This window comes from Anser anser (genome assembly GCF_964211835.1).
Source record: "Anser anser genome assembly, chromosome: 1".
NCBI classification, from domain to species: Eukaryota; Metazoa; Chordata; class Aves; order Anseriformes; family Anatidae; genus Anser; species Anser anser.
The window spans coordinates 215,327,767-215,344,033 of NC_139720.1; positions in this window are offsets into that span (position 1 = coordinate 215,327,767).

Sequence of the window (16,267 nt, forward strand, 5' to 3'; positions counted from 1 at the left end):
TGAACCACACTCAGTACTTGTGTTTTTACCACCAATTAAAACTGCAGTTTCCTCCTGCGAGTAAGAGGAGCTTGGCATTAGCGGTGCCCCGTAGTTCGTTCATTGCCTGCTGCAGGTTGTTGCAGGAACGGCCGCTGTAACGCTTCATTTCTGCAACGCTTCTCATTTGGGCACGTAACAGAATGAAGCGGTTCCTGGGGAAGAAGGGCAAGGTGGGCGCAAGAAGCCCACGAGCTGGTGAGCTCCAGGGCCTGGGAGGCGATAAAGAAGGGGCACAGCCCTTGGTGACTTGCCCTCCTGTTTCCTACTTCTTTTTGTGGTGGTTTTGCCCAGCTGGGCAGCTGAGCTCCACCACAACCGCTCAGGAGAGAAGGGGAAGGAGAAAAGGAAAGAAACAACTCATGGGTTGAGATAAGGATAATTTAAGTAGAGAAAAAATAACTATATGGGGAAAATTATTATTAATTAAATAATTAAAGGGAAAAAAGGGAAACGGGAAAAGGGGAAAAAGTTAAGCAAGGGCTGTGTGGAAGTGCAGAGGAAAGAAATTCCTCTCTCCTTGCCCCCACCGAGCAATGCTTGACCACGTCCTTGCAGCAGGGCCTCAACGCACGCAGCTGATGTTCAGGAGGACAGACGTTTTCACAATGAGCGCCCACCCCTCCCCTCTTCTTCCTTTTCCCACCTTTTGTTGCTGAGCGTGACACCTCACGGCATGGGATATCCCTTTGGTGGGTTCAGGGTGTCTCACGCGCTGTCCCTGCATCTGCCAGGCCCTTTTTGATTTGCCTAGTCAACGAAGCAAAGAAACTTGGGAGAAAAGCTTCCACTGAGCTTCTCCACTTGACACGAGCACATTTTCATCCTGTGTTCCTGAAAGGCGCTTTCCAAGCACCATGCAGTGCTGGGGATCTTCTCAGTCTTGGGCACTGAGTGACCTGGGACGGGGCGCTGGGGACCAGATCCCCTACCGACCTGTAGGATACCTACCAGCAGGACAGTGTCCGTCCTCCAGTTAGCCTTGGCCCAGAAGGGCCCTCAGGAGCCGGGGAGGTCAGACTGGTGAGCTCTCGCACGCTGGGGTCAGCCGGCAGCATCTCCAGCGGGACAATTTCGAAGAGGCAGGTTGTCTCTGTTGCCGCGTGGGCTGGGACAGAGGAAAGCTACAAGGTGCAGCACCCAAAGCCTGCGGTTCCCAGACGCTGTGCTACATCTGTCAGGCTGATTTCGGGGAGCTCGCCCCGGGTCACCGACCTGGGCGCTGTACCCTCCTGTCCCCCTGGTGTGTGAAGGGAACCCATGGCTTGGCAGCCCCAAATCCCTCACCTTAAATTTATGTGCCCGGTAACACAGACTCAGGTAGCGGTGACTGGCACAAGCTTGTAGGGGCAGCCGGAGAGTGGAGGAGAAATGACGAAGCTTGGCAGTGTTTGGCTGGTCCAGAGAAACTGGAAATGGCTCACTCGTGTACATACTGCCTCTTTTTAATGCTTTTCCTTCGCCTTGCCTTCACAATTAACTTTTGTCACCTGTCATGAAGCTCTCTTCTCCTTTGACAGAGGGTATTCAGAGCTCCATTTCCATGGTGATGAGCAGGATGCTGAGCATCTGCACAGGCAGACCTTATCTGCACTTGCCTGTGGCTGCTGGCTTAAAGGGGATTGACACCGAACCTCATTTCTTCAGCAGTGCTAGGAGGTGCTCCCTGGTGCCTGTGCTCCTCGTACCGTACTGGTGGGGCTGGTGCCACGCGGCAGCAGCAGGTACGGCACGCTGATCGTGATGTGCACGTCCCCAGAGGCAGACGTCCCCGTGCAGCAGACTGTGAGGAGGAGAGGCTGGACAAGTAAGTCAGCAGGATGGCCACGGGGTGAGTGGCACACATGGAAAGCTTCATGCCTGGCTTTCCCTGAGGCAATTCTCAGGGCCACAGGGATTGTCCTGGGGTAGGATGTCGGGAGGAAGCCTAAGCTGAAGATGATTGTCGTATTTAGTCCGACCTTGCCTTGTACCTGGGGATGTCCCTGCAGGACAGGCTCGCTGGGGCTGTGCTCACAAAGTGTTTGATGAGATGAGAGTGGCAGAAGTGCTCCTCGGACACCAGAAACACCACGGGGCTGATGAAGGAGACGCCCCTTGCCACTGCAGCCAGGTTAACCAGGACAGGTATTTTCTGGTCGTTATATCTGTGCACTGTGGTGAGTTGCAAATGGCCAGTTACCTGTCCAGCACCATGAGGACGGTAAAACCCAACGTGATGAAAATGTACAGGAGAACATCTGGGCCAGGCAGCCCCCCAGGGAGATGGAGCTGAGATCAAAGAGGAAACCCAGCAGCAGCCCGCGCACAAACGTGCTGGAGCGGCAGAGATCAGAGCAATGCGCAGGTCTGTGGGGGAGTGGAGGCTTTCCTGCGCCCTCAGTGTGGATGGGGATGGAGTTTGCTGCGATGATCAGAAGGTACAGGCAGAAAAAATAGATGAGGAGGAGCCATCTGTGCTTGTGCACCCCAGGGAATCCAGCCAGGAGGAATTCTGTGATCCTGTGATTCTGTAATTCAGCCGGGGATGTGCTGGCTGACCCTCTCTAGCTCCCTGCCAGTGTCAACCTGCTGGCGGGGCTCAGCCTTCCTGGGCCCGAAGGAAGAAAGCACAGCTTCTCCTGCTGCAGATGCAGATCTCTTCTCCCTGCAATGAAACTCTTGTTATGCTGGACCGGCCCTGGAAACTGAAGCCAGAAGTGGTGGGAATGGGAGATCTGATCACTGGTGAGGGGCTGCACAGAGCTGTAGCGCTCAGCTCCGCTGCCTCTTTTCCCTTCAGTTCCTTCAGTAAGTGAAAGGCAACAGAAGCCTTGAAAAATGAGTGAAGACTAAAGAGGCACCTACACACTCGAGGATTTGCAGCACTTGGCCCAGCTCCAAGCTGCCAGCAGGTTTCACCCGTTATCAAGCAAGACTGGGGGGAGGGAAACAGGGCAGGAATTTGTGTCACCAATACCCCAAACCACCCGGTCTCTCCATCTGCGTCGTGCTCAGAGCAAGGTTCTCAGAAGACACCAAGCAGGTGACTTCTGCGAGGGGAAGAGCAAGTTTGGGTGTGCACATCAGCGCAGCGGACCCAATTTTCCACGTGCACTCCGCTTACACTGTTAAGAGCAGCTCAGAACAACAGGAGCTGAAACACCATGCAAGCGGCATAAAACAGCCACCTACCCCAGGCAATTCCTGGGTTTGCTTTTGGGGGTCTGGCAGGGCGGTTTCAGTGGGGCCACTTGATTTTTGAGTCTAGAAGGTTTTTAGCGTGGGGGCATAGCAAGAGCCTGCCAGTTGGCCACAGGGCCAGTTTGGCTAATTTACGTGGTCAGCACGAAGTCAGACAAGATCCGAGAGCTGCTATTTTGGAATCCTGGACAGCGCTGCCTCTTGCATGAGCATTGATCCAGGGACAGCATTGATTTCAGGGAGCATCCAGGGCACAAACTCCTCTCTTTTTTCCACCAGGCTGGTGTTCAGTGAACCCTATTTGCACGTTCCCTCTGACTGCTGTGGTCTCGTGTTGAAGTGCCCGGGTCGCTGCCCCGTAAGGTTTTGTCTGCCCTCAGCTCCAGCTCCTTTGCTTTCAGATGCCGTGACTCAGGCACACGTTTTGTTCAGGGTAAGGAAGCAAGCCCACCGCTACAACAGCACAAAAGGAACTATTCAGAGCATGATTTTGGCCTCGCTAGAGCTAGGATGCTTTGGGAATCTTAATCAGTTTCTGGAGGGGACTATCCGTGGTGCTGTGGGTCCAGGCCGGAGCCCTGGCTCGGCCAGCCCCCCGTTCTGTGGCTCTCAGAAGTCACCAGCAGTGCACACGTGTGGCGTGCAGGGAGCGCTGGGGGAGGCGTGTGGCGTTGCTCTTCCCCCTCCATCCCCTGCCTCTTCCCTTGTTCGTGTCGCGGGAGCGCTGCCTGCACGTGCCTGCGGAGGGGATGCTGCTGGTGCGGGGGGGCTGCGCTCCCAGGGCCGGGGCTGCGTCGGGGCAGCTGAGCTGGAGACGTGTGCTGCTGTTTGCCCGGGCAGGATGGAAGTCTGCCTGAGCGTTGGCAAAGAATGAGTACAATTATCAAGGGAAAGCCATTTCAGAGCAGAGAGCTGGACATCAAACTGATTCAGTGTTGACTGAGGCATCCCAGCTTTTGTGTGTTTGTCTTAGCAAATCTCTTCCACTCTGCTATTTCCTTGATAAAATAAACATCCCTGCTTTCCTGCTGTGAGCTGAGCTCCAGCCCTGCCCCAGCACCGGCAAAAGTCTCCTCCTGAGAGCGGAGCGACGCAGGAGTGGTGCCAGAGCACCCTGGGTCCCCCGGGCTCCGTTACTGAGGTCTGGGAGAAGCTCGTGGCTCATCGCACCCAACCCACTGCTGTCACCAGCACCGTGACATGAACCTCCAAAAGCAGCACCTGCATGCCTTCTGGAGGCCGGTTTGGTCATTTCCCCTGCTACACAGCTGTTCCTGCATCTCAGTGCAGCTCCCAGACCCCTTTCAGCCTAAGCTCTGTGCTTGGTTTCTGAGAGCAGCCTGTGCTTCACATTGCTCACCGCTGCCCGAGCACCCTCAGTGAGCATCCCAGCCTCTCCGGGCTCTCCAAGCTCTGCCAGTGCCCCCAGGGAGGAGAGGGCCCCGTGCTCAGGTCCTGCACACTAACACAGGGTGTGAAGGAGGGAGTCACGTACTGCAGGGTTTTTGGTGCCATGGCAGGAGACTTCCTCCCGCACGGGGAGGACCGCGGCACAGCAGCATCGAGGCGGCCCCACAGCTTGACCAGGAACCAGTGGTTTCATCCCCGGCTCTGGAAACAAAGCTCGTATCACAGCTGCTGGCACCATGCTTGGGGGCATCTCTAAAGGCTGCTTTTTAAGGGGTGGGCAGATTTAAAGACATTGTTCGGGCAGCGTCGGTCCCTTGAGCTCGGCAGGGAAACGTGATCTGAGTCTGTGCGGCAACGTGTGGCTTCCCATCGGTGTCGACCCAAAAAGGTTCATTTTAAACATGCTCAGGGCTGTGAATGTCAATGAACCGCCTCATCAACAGCCTGCGCCCGCCAAAGCACCTGATGGGAGCTGCTGGGACCTCCCTTGGGTACGGAGCGGGGGGGTCCCACCGCGGGAAGCCCAGCACAGGCCTGGCACAGTGGGGGTCCCGCCTGGACCGGGAGGTGGCTGCTCAGACCCGGAGCTGCTGGGGGGATGTCACAGCCTGCACCAAGGGCACCGGGACAAAAACCCTCCCCGACAAAAACGGGGACAGAAAGGGCGAAGGAGGAAATGTGGAGTAGGGGGGGACAATGAATGAGTATGCACCAAAAGAGCAGGCAGGAGGCAAGGGAAGAGGAGAAAAGATGGGCAGTGAGAAACCTTCAGTAAGGAGCAGAAGCCTCGTGGCTGGGGCAGGTGCCGGCTGGGTGATGCCAGGGAGAGGCAGAAGTGCTGTGACCCCTCCTGCTCCGTGCCCAGCCGGCAGCAGGAGCAAGGCTGAGCCCTGTGAGATGGTGTGGGCGCAGGAGGAAGTCTGACGTCTGACCGAGGAGGCTGCAGGACAGCATCAGCTACGTGAAACCCAGCGCTGGCCATCAAATGGCTGAAAGCAACAGACCAAAGGGCTCCCTGATGCATCCTTTTTTTTTTTTTTTTTTTCCCTTTTTTTTTTTCCCTTTTTTTTTTCCCTTTTTTTTTTTCCTTTTTTTTTTCTTTTTTTTTTTTTTTGTCAACAAGTGCTTGAAATCTGCATTTCTCTCCAACTGCAGCACTGACGGAGGCAGAGGTGGCTCTGGGATTTAGGAACAGAAGCAGCCACGAGCCCTGCTCCCTCGGGACACCCCGAACCCCAGCCTGGGACCTCTGCTCGCGTGCAGCCGGATCCCAGAGCTCCGGGGTGCGCTCCAGGAGTGGGAAGGAGCAGCTAACTGGGGACTCTGCCAACACGCAGCCAGAGGCTATAAATATAGCCCATGCCTGCCAGCTCGGTTTCACAGGAGGCAGGTTTCTGGCCAGGAAACTGTCTGTTTTTTCCTGCAGGATTATGTGTTCCTCCACTGAAGTGTGTGGGCTTTGCCACAGGTGGATTTCTCCAAGGTCTCTGACAGTGCTGCAAGCAGCCTTGGTGAGAAGCCTGCAAGGGATGAGCGGGGAGCATCGGGGGATTAAGTGGCTCATGAGTCACTCGCGGTGCTCGAGGCAGCACTATTAATTAGAAGGGCTCAAGGCTGTTCGTATCAAGGACTTCCAGCAATCGCTTCTTCCTCCACTTCTATTAAAGATGTTGCTGGCGATCTGGACGTCATCACGAGGTCTGGAGGCTTCCCTCCTGTCCTCTGTGCGGAAGCCCCGTGTGAGGCCCCCCAGCCTTGGGCTGTGAGCAGCTTTCACCACCCCTGCAGTCTGTGATAAACCCTTAATGACCGCAGCAAACCAGGCTGGTCCTGAGCCCCAGGGTGTCCACCCGTGTGCTCCCTGGGGCTGAAATGTCCCTTGCTGGTGCTGCCTGAGACCGTCTCCCCTGCCGATGCCTCCACAGGTCCCTTCTCCTCCTCCTGAGCTGCCCTGGGGCATCTGCGGCTTTCCGGGGTCGTGGCTGCCCGGTTCCAGCAGCCAGCAGAGCCAGCTGGTCTGGCAGCACCTCCTTTGGGGCAACCCTTGGTGGGTTTTACCCCATTTCCACTCAGCTCTAGTTATTCTCATCACACCAGCAATCCTTTACTGGATGAGTCACGGAGGAGCACAGTTTGGGCAAAAATCAAGCCCCGGTTAGGCAGGGGATTTGTAACCACCCCCTCCCTCTGTGTCTGATGCACAATCAGAATGGAAAGAGGAGAGCTGGGTGGTAGTCAGCATGAATGCTAAGTCTGACATTAATACAGCTGGAAGAGTTGGAAAAGCCCAAGGAAAGCTCAGGAAAGATTCCTGACTGCAGGGTGAAGGCTGAGGAAAAACACAGCAAGATATATTAAGAAGATATCCTAAAATGAATATTCTAGAATGAAGAAAATACTCCCACTGATGGTAAAACTGCTGGCCTTGCTGCGGAGAAAAGGGAGGCGTTTGGTTAAGCACTGAGCCTGGAGAGAAGCTGGCCAGTGCCCCAGCATCCCTGACGGAGGAGAACCTGCAGGGACAGTGTCCGAGAGATCTGCTGTAGGCAACGGCTCGGAGCTGGCGGTCCTGCTCCTCCCCGTATCTGAATTGGACAGGGGAGATCTGGCCCAAAAGCTGGAATCTGGGAAGTGCCGGGGTTTTGCTAGACCAGGGTATCTGGGTGAGCCTCCGTGGCCAGAGGTCCCAGAGTGGCACCAGGGCCGTGCTGCAGGGGCTTGGAGGGCCAGAAGGCCACTGATGCTGGGTGGTGTGACACAAGGCACGAACACTTCGTTAAGCAAACCCAGGTGCTGGGTCGTTTGGGACAGGTGATGATTTAGACATGGCATTGTTTTCAGCCAGCTGGATGTGCCAAGAGCTGGGTCTGCAGCACAAGGTGCACCCAGCTGGGATCTCAAGACACCAGCAATGCCCACTGAGTGACGTGGTACAGGAAAGGGACAAAAATCATCAGGAGCCTAGAAAACATGGCCAGAAGGAAAGGCTGAGGGAACTGGTGGCATTCAGTCTGGAGCAGACTGAGGTGAGGTACAAAACCAACCAGCACATAAGAAACTCTTGCAGAGGGAGCAGGAGAATGTCTTTAACAGCAAGGAGAGATACAGGCTAAAGACACGTGAGCTTCTCAAAACATCTGCAAAGTGTTTAAAGAGCAGCTAAACCCCACCAGCCGTGACAAGTGCCGTGCAGCTGGCTCAGTGCTGGGGCGCAGGGACAGACCCAGTGGCCTCCCAGGGTTGTTCCAGCCTGGGTTTTGGGACGCATGCAGGTGGTGCCAGCAAGGCTTGGGCTCTCCCAGCTCTCCCTCATGCAGCCTCACCCCAAGCAGACCCCAAAGGGAACGGGCATCTCCGTCTCCTGAGCCAGACCCTTCCTGCACAGCCTGCGGGGCCCCGGGGCTGAGATAAGACATCAGCAGTTCCTTTTGCTGCTGTTGCTGCTCTCTCCCAGGCAGGCACACTCATTAGTTCTCCTCTGAGGATTTCAAGAGATTAATAAACACTGCTCCCTTGATCTATGTGGTCGCTGGAGTGCAGAGATGCCGGCCGTGGACCAGCTCTGCAGGGCTCTGTGCACGCGCTGGTGCTGAGCTCCTCCAGCCCACGGCTCAGCGCCAGTCCTGGGCCGTGCAGCGTGGGGCTGGAGCGCCTGGGGGGGTCGGCACCGGGCTTGCTGCCCAGTCCCTTCCCTGCAGCAAGCAGTGTCCCTGGCGTTGTGCTGCTGCCTCCCTCTCCTAGCTGGAGGCTGCTGGCCGGTGCCAAGGTGGTGGAGAGGAGCAACCTCAGACGCCTGAAACCCCAGCAGGGTTCATGGGGACAGGCGCACACATCAGGCATCAAAGAGTCCACACAGGAAACACCTACACAAATCCCAATTTTGTAAGTTTGTCCATTTTGCTTTGCTTTCCAGCCTGAGCGCTGCAGTCTCAGCCCCCAGGAGGAAGGCATCAAAGCAAAAGGGCCCTCAGGGGCTGTTGCCTCTCGCTGGATCCTTGTGCAGGAGGCCACCACCACACGGGGCATTCGGGTTGGAGAGGGACTCCTTGGCCCACAGGTCTGCTGTTCTCTGCTCTTCATCCTCCGTGCACTGGCACACCCCCGAGTTGCTGTTCAGCTTCTTGCTGGGCTTCGACAGCATCTCCCCGTTTGGGTGCCTGACTCAGCTACTCTCCTACGTCCTCTTACCAACAAGCCCAGGGAGATATTTCTTATGGTGGTGGACGGTACGTGGACATCCAGGTGTCCCCGTGGCACTTGGAGAGCCTGAGCGGGTCCTTGTCCTGCTGAGCACCCCGAGCAGTGCCTGTCGTCAGCCCCGTGACTGCTCCATCCTCCTTGGTGCGTTTCTGTCAGCCCGGTGTTGGGCAGTTCTGCTGGTGCACCGAGGTCTCCCCGTCCTCCCCTGCCCCAGAGGTGCTGGGCTGACCCGGGGAAGCTCACGGCCTCCTGTGTTTCCAGTGGAGAAAGACAGCCAGGGATCCCAGCAATAAAAAATACAAGGAGCCCAGCATGGATGCCCAAAGCGCTGCACAAGTGCTGCACAGGGATGCCGGCTGTTATGCTCTGAGCTGGGCACAAATCATCGGCTTTCTTGTGGGGACACCCAGCAGAGCTGCAGGAAGGGAGGCAGTGCTCGGGACGGCTCCCAGGTGTCCGGTGCCCGCTGGCAGTTTGCACGCCTGTGAGATCCCTGCCACCAGCCCGGCCGAGGGCTTCGCGTGGGCTCAGCCACGGGCTCAGCTCAGCCGTGGCTCCCCCAGCACCGGCCCTGGGTGGGGGACGAGGCTGAGCCGTGGCCATCACGGGGCAGCACCGTGTAGCACTGTGTCTACATACACAGCATCGTGCCCCATGCTCGCCTGCCACCACCGCTCCCTGCTCCCACCCCTCTGACATGGCCCACCCTGTTACTTGTAGGGAAGGGCTCCTGATTTGCACCTGAGATCCGAATCCTGTGTGCTCCTCTGTTTCCATGGTAGCTGAGGCTGTTTCCTTCAGCCTCTTTTTTTTGCATCGCTCCTCTGCTGTTTGCGTTTAACCCTGCATGATGTATCACAGGGATCAGTGAGGGCCTCGGGTGATCAGGCAGGTAGGAACAGCACGACGTGAGACGTTTCATTCAGGTTTGCTCCAGGGATGGAAGGGGTCCATTGCAAAGCAATGTCACGGTATGGTGAGAGCATGTAAAGCCCCAGTCACACGCAGGGCCTCATTGGGCTGATCCTGGTCAGACCCATAAAGCCCGGTGAGCAAAGCCCATCAGACAGCACCAGGAAGGCTCCTGGAGAGGTGGCCCTGCCCTGTTTGATAACTGCACCCAGCGAGCATCTCCCGGTCGGGTCCCAGCCACGGTGCAGGGTCACCACCGCTGCAGGCAGACACAACACAACACTCCTGTTGTAAATGGCATCAGAGTTCAGTGCTTGGGCTTAGGAACAGCTCAGGGAAAGCTAAATGTGCAGGCACAGATGTGACAGGAGACTGGGGAAAGGGCACGAGGAAGCCCAAATGCTCACAGGTGATGCTGGAGCAGCATCAGAGCAGGAGGTTTTGCTGTAGACACTTTCTGCTTGCTAAGTCCAGTCTGAAGCCTCCGTGCTGGTGCCTGCCAGATGTTCATGGAGCTGCAATGCCACAGTGTCACAGCAGCTGCTGGGCTCTGCTCTGCCCATGCTGGGACGCTCTCGGGGAGGACCAGGGCACGCTCTGGTGCTTTGTTTTCGGCTGAGGCGGGTGCCGTTTTGCACTGGGGGTCCTCCCCATCGGCAGGGGCTGCGTGAACGGCGTCCCCTCGCCTTGCTACAGCCTGGGCTACGCTCTGGGAAGAGGAGGTGGCAGTGCAGGGGGGTGGCAGAGCAGGGGGTGGCAGTGCAGGGGGGGACAGAGCAGGGGGTGGCAGCGCAGGAGGTGGCAGAGCAGGGGGTGGCAGTGCCGGAGGTGGCAGTGCAGGGGGTGGCAGTGCAGGAGGTGGCACTGCAGGGAGGTGGCAGTGCAGGAGGTGGCAGTGCAGGGGGTGGCAGTGCAGGGGGGTGGCAGTGCAGGAGGTGGCAGTGCAGGAGGTGGCAGTGCAGGGGGTGGCAGTGCAGGGGGGTGGCAGTGCAGGAGGTGGCAGTGCAGGGGGTGGCAGTGCCGGAGGTGGCACTGCAGGGGGGTGGCAGTGCAGGGGGTGGCAGTGCAGGGGCTGGCAGTGCAGGAGGTGGCAGTGCAGGGGGTGGCAGTGCCGGAGGCGCAGGCGGCAGTGCTACCTGCCGGCCAGGAGGTGCCTCCCTCGCTCCACGCTGGGTGCCCGGGCCCGGCGGTGTCCCCGCGGCCGCCCGCTCGCTGCGGCGCTGCAGCGGCCCCGTCCCGCACCCGCGGGCAGCAGCGGGGGGCGCGGCCTCTGCGCCCTGCGGACCCCAAACCCCTGCACTGCGACCACGCGGGCTGCTTGGGTCTCACCAGGGAGCTGCTGGAGCAGAGCGGGGCAGCGCTGGACGCGCGCAGACCCCAACTCTGCCCCAAACTGCCCAGGACCCCCGGGGACCCCTCCGCTGGCCGCCCCTGCAGCCCGGGCAGGGCACGCTCCTGCTGCCCCCGGGCCCCCCCCGCCCGGGGTGCAGACCCGGGGCTGGGGAGGAATCTGCTCCCGGAGCTCATCTGTGCATGGCCCCACTGTGGGGATGGGGATTTGGTGTCCTGGGTCGGACCCATGTCCCTCTGCAAGGGCTGCTGGTGTGCTGTAGCTCATGGGGGGTGGTGATGGTGGTGGTGGTGCAGGGGGTGACGGTGTTGTCCCTCCACGGTGTCCACTCTCCGAGCGTGGAAGGGGCTTCAGAGCACCATGGGGGCAGCACAAGGTGATTCTGACGCAACCCAGGGCCAGTTTGCTCCCAGCAGCAGTGAGCTGGTTGGGTAGGGCTGTGGGGGCCTGCAGGATGCCCCCTGGCTGACACCTCCCACTGCCAAACAGCTTCACCAGGAACCCCCCTGCGACCTGCATCGGCACTGGGGCTCGCACGGCTCCTGCTGGCTGGGCCCAGTGCAGCACAAAGGGATGGTTTGGGGACGCTCATGGGCGGACACTGCCAGGGCCTGAGCCCAGCAGCTCCGTGAAACCCCCTGGGGCCACTCGCAGGCTCAGACCGTCCTCTGGTCTCGCCCCTCTGTGCTCCCCAGGATAAAATGCTCTGGGGGTACCAGGACACCCCACTCCCAGGGAGTTTGGTTCTGGGATTGTGCCCCCACAGGGGGATGCAGAAGAAGGGGGGTGTGGGGCAATGCAGACCCTCTCCGTGACCACTGCCCATCCCGTCCTGTCCCCTGGGCCACCCCTCTGCTGCTTGGACCTGGTGGCACTTGTCCTGGTCCACCAGCTGGGATGGGAGCGGGAGGCGGTGGTGGCCAAGGGACCTGTCGCTGACACATTCAGCTCCTGCTGCCACCTCCATGGCCCTGGAGAAGCTCGCCTTGGACTGCACAGCAGCTTGCTTTCTGCCAGGATGTGGCCTTGAACCAGCTCAGCAAAGGCCTAGGGACACCAGGCAAGGGCAGCTGGCAGCGCATGCACTGCCCTGCTGGGCTCAGGAGCGGGGACAGGGGCAGTGAGACCCCCCCTTCCCAGCCCAGGCCACCTCAGGCCCCTTCTGGCTGTGCTCCCGGGGTGCGGATGGGTCCGTGCGACACCGGGATGCTGAGCACGGGCAGAGCAGTGGGGAGGGGACGCTGGTTTGGGGATGCTCGAGGTGAAAGGGTTTGCTGTGGTGCAGCTCGCAGAGAGCAGCACCTGAAGAGCATCCCAAGGGGAAACCAGCTCCTGGCCCAGCCGTGCCCCCCCCCCCCCCCCCGCAGCTGGGACAGGCCCTGGATTTTGTGAGGGAGGGAGCATCGCTGTGCCCCCTGCACTGCCTGCAGGAGGGCTCGTGCCGTTAACCTCAGCGGGAGACCTGTGCACGGCCCCTGGCCCTGGGAGGGTCGGGCTGTGGGACGGGGGCGTCCCTCCGCGGTGCCGGGGGCCCTCTGACTTATTTTTTTTCCGGGCTTTTGAACAAGTCAAAGTTAAAAGCAATTGAACTCTGTTTATTTTATTTTTTTTCCATCAGGCTACTTTCCTGGGAGTAGTCCAATTAGTGCTAATGAGCTGGACGGTAATTACAGCACGGGCCACAGGAGGATTGATTACTGGTGGCTGCGCTGGCAGGGCCCCAGGCCCCCCCCGCTGGCTGCGGATGGGCCAATTAGTGGGTGTGCAACTGTGATGCCTCGCTGGGGATTTTGCATCAGTTTCTTGGCAGGAGCTGGGAGCTGGAGGCAGAGGAAGCATCACCACGTCCCCACGTCCCCACACCCCTCATTGCACTGCAGGAGGGCCCCATCCCGCAGGACCCTGCTCCCTGCTTCCAGCCCCCCCCCGCCAAGTAACTCCATTCCTCCCCAGCCCCAGCTCTGCAGGGGCGCTGGTGGCACTGGGACGCCTCTGTCCCCTGTGTCAGCCTGTCCCCTCTGCAGAGGGACACGTGCTTTGGTGGCTGTGCCTCGCCGTCCCCTGGCACCCAGCTATCTTGTGTGAAAAACAACAGCCAAGTCCAAACTTTTCAGAAGTCTGTGAAAATCAGAGAGACACCCCCCCAAAAAAATAATACACCCAGGGCTGGGGCATTTCTAGGGACTGAAAATGTGGAAGTGAAATAAGAAAAGCTGTTTGGTGGCAGTCAACACTGGCTACCTGGGGTCCCAGTCCGACGGCGTTTCCAAAGAGACCCCCCTGTGCCACGGATCCCACAAAGGGTCGCGTGCGGCAGCGGGGTAAGAAGTGCTGCTGAAGGTTGTTAATTTGGCTGGGATTAAAACATGCACTGATTTCGAGAGACAGGAAGGCTCAGCTCTGTTTCGCCACAGCGCTGGAACACTTTGCAGCAGCCTGGGCACTGCCTGTGAGCTGCAGCCAAGCCAGCGGCCCCATCCCGAGGGCCCTGCAGATGGCCCTGACCAGGCAGCGTGGCCGGGGCCGGGTGTCACTGCCCCAACCCGCTGCCCTTTGCAGGGGCTCCTTGTCACCCCCTGCCACCCACTTCCGAACAGCCCTGCTGGGGCACCTGCCCCTGCCCAGCAGCCACAGGGTTAAGCTGTTGTTTGCTTTGGACATTTCACCCGAAGGAGAAATTAAAAATTATCAAGTGAGATATGGTTAATAGCAGCTGGAAGTGTCCTGAGGCTAATTACTGCTGCGATGCACCTACCGGCTGCCACTTGTGGCTGCTGCTAACGGGGCTCGTCCTGCAGGCTGGGCAGGTAAACAGGGGAAGGGGCCTCTTTGTTTGGGGTCCTCACAACCGGGGCTGGGCAGAACCCTGGCTGGGGGAGCTGGCAAACAAGCGAGGGAGAAATCACAGCCCAGGAGCAGCTCATGGGCTGAGCACCAGCAGAACGGACATCCCGAGCCCCGCTGCCATAGCCCCGGAAAGGCACCTGCTTCGTTTGCAAGCAGGGCTCTCGTCAGCCTCTGCACGGTGCTGGGGCAAATGCAGCCCAGGGGAGAAATGCCCCAAATTCCTCGTGTCTGGTGCCCCCAGCTGGGGCTTGTACCATCAGTGCCGCCTTATCACTGATTTTCTGGCTGCAGTGGGGACAGAGCACTTCACAAAGCCCAGTCCTGCCAAGTCCCTGGGAGTTCTGCTCAGCAAAATGGTGGGTACCGGGGGCACGTCCTGCATCAACGCCCCCGAGCACAGCTGTCAGGGAGCCTGCTGGGGCAGGACCCCCTTCCTCATCCCTGTACTTACACAAGGAGGATGGCTGGTTCACCCTGCGGGTGTGCTGCTGTCAAAAGGGACAGGGACGTGGTGAGCTGGGCTGCAGGAGCCTGATGGAGTTCAACCAGGAGAAGTGCAAAGTCTGGTCCCTGAGAGGGAACAACCGCAGCAAACACAGCTCCAGTCCTGCAAGGCTCAGGTCAGCCGTCCGTAGTCAGAGGACGGTCAAGGGTCTGCAGAGGCAAATGTGTCCAACAGCATTTCAGAGAGTCGGAGGCTGAGAAACCAGTGACAGGCACTGCATCTTTAACACAGGATGTACCAGCAGGAAGCTTTTTCTCTTACAGCTGGTCCCTTGCTTCATCGATCTGGTGGCAGGAGCAGAGGCCCCGGGCCCAGCCTGGAGGCCGGGAGGTGCCCTCTGGGCCCCAGGCAGCGCTGCTGTGCCGGGCGGGTGCCGGAGCCCTGGCACAGGCTGCCCGGAGAGGGGCTGGGGGCTCCTCCGCGGGGTCTCCGGCAGCCGCCGGGACGTGGGGCTGGGCGAGCGGCTCCGCGGGGCCCTGCTGGGGCAGGGGGCGAGCAGCGGCACCCAGGGGTGCCCCCAACCTCAGCCACTCAGAGTCTGAGAGTCTGTGATCTGGGGAAGGTTACGACGGAGAGGTCTGTAGCCCACCGTAGCACGTGGGACAAAGCAGCTGGTCCGAGGGAGCACAGCACCCGGGAGCACCCTGAGCTCCATCCTCTCCTGTGCAGCAACGTGCTCCCAGTGTCACGGTGCCAGGCCAAGCACTGGCTGCCTGTGGGCTTGTCTAATCCTTGCCAATGCACCGTTCTGCTGCCCTGCAGCAGGGTCAGCAAGATGCTTGCCTGGAGTCCTCCAGCGGCGGGTTGCTTCCTTTCCAAGTGATGTGTTCGTGTTCTAAGCACTTCTCATGGCAGACACTTTTTCTGTTGCCTAACCTAAATGTTCATAGCCAAGACACAGCCTGAATGTTCATAGCCATTTTTCCCTTTGCATGTAGTGCTGGTGAGGCTGCACCTCGAGTACCGTGTTCAGTTTTGGGCCCCTCACTGCAGGAAGGACGTTGAGTTTCTCGAATGTGTTCGGAGAAGAGCGACGAAGCTGCTGAAGGGATTGGAAAACAAGAGTTATGAGGAGGGTCTGGGGGAAATGGGGCTGTTCAGTCCGGAGTAGAGGAGGCTGAGGGAAGACCCTCATCTCTCTCTGTAACCACCTTAAAGGGGGCTGCAGCAAGGAGGTGCTGGTCTCTTTTCTCAGGTGACAAGTGATAGGATGCGAGGCAATGGCCTCAAGTTGCACCAGGGGAGGTTTGGACTGGTCATGAGGAAGAATTTCTTCATGGAGAGGATGGTCAGGCACTGGGATGGGCTGCCCAGGGAGGTGGTGGAGTCCCTGTCCCTGGAGGTATTTAGGGTACGTGTGGATGTGGCACTGAGGGACATGGTTTGGTGATGGGATGGTCAGGTTGATGGTCAGACTTGGTGATCTTGAATATCTTTTCCAACCTAAACAAGTCTCTGATTTTAAAATTAATATAAAATGTTTCCATCTGATTCATGTCAGTGGGACTTTGCTGGTTTGTCAGTTTAGAAAGAGATTTGGATGATCTCAAAAGAGAGGAAGGAAGGAAGCAAAGATGGATGGATGCATCACATTTTACAGGAACCGTTTTCTCTTCCTTATTTCTGACTCCACCACCCTCTCCAAACCAGGTGATAAATCTCCAATCACTCTTTGCAGAATTACGAAGCAATGCTATTTCGTAGAGAGAGCTGTGATTGTTCTTGGCACCTGTGGCTATAGGATATGTCAGGAATAGGAAACAGCTTTTACTTTAGATGTCTGAGTGATTTCTGAGCTCAGCAAACACATCAGCAATTGC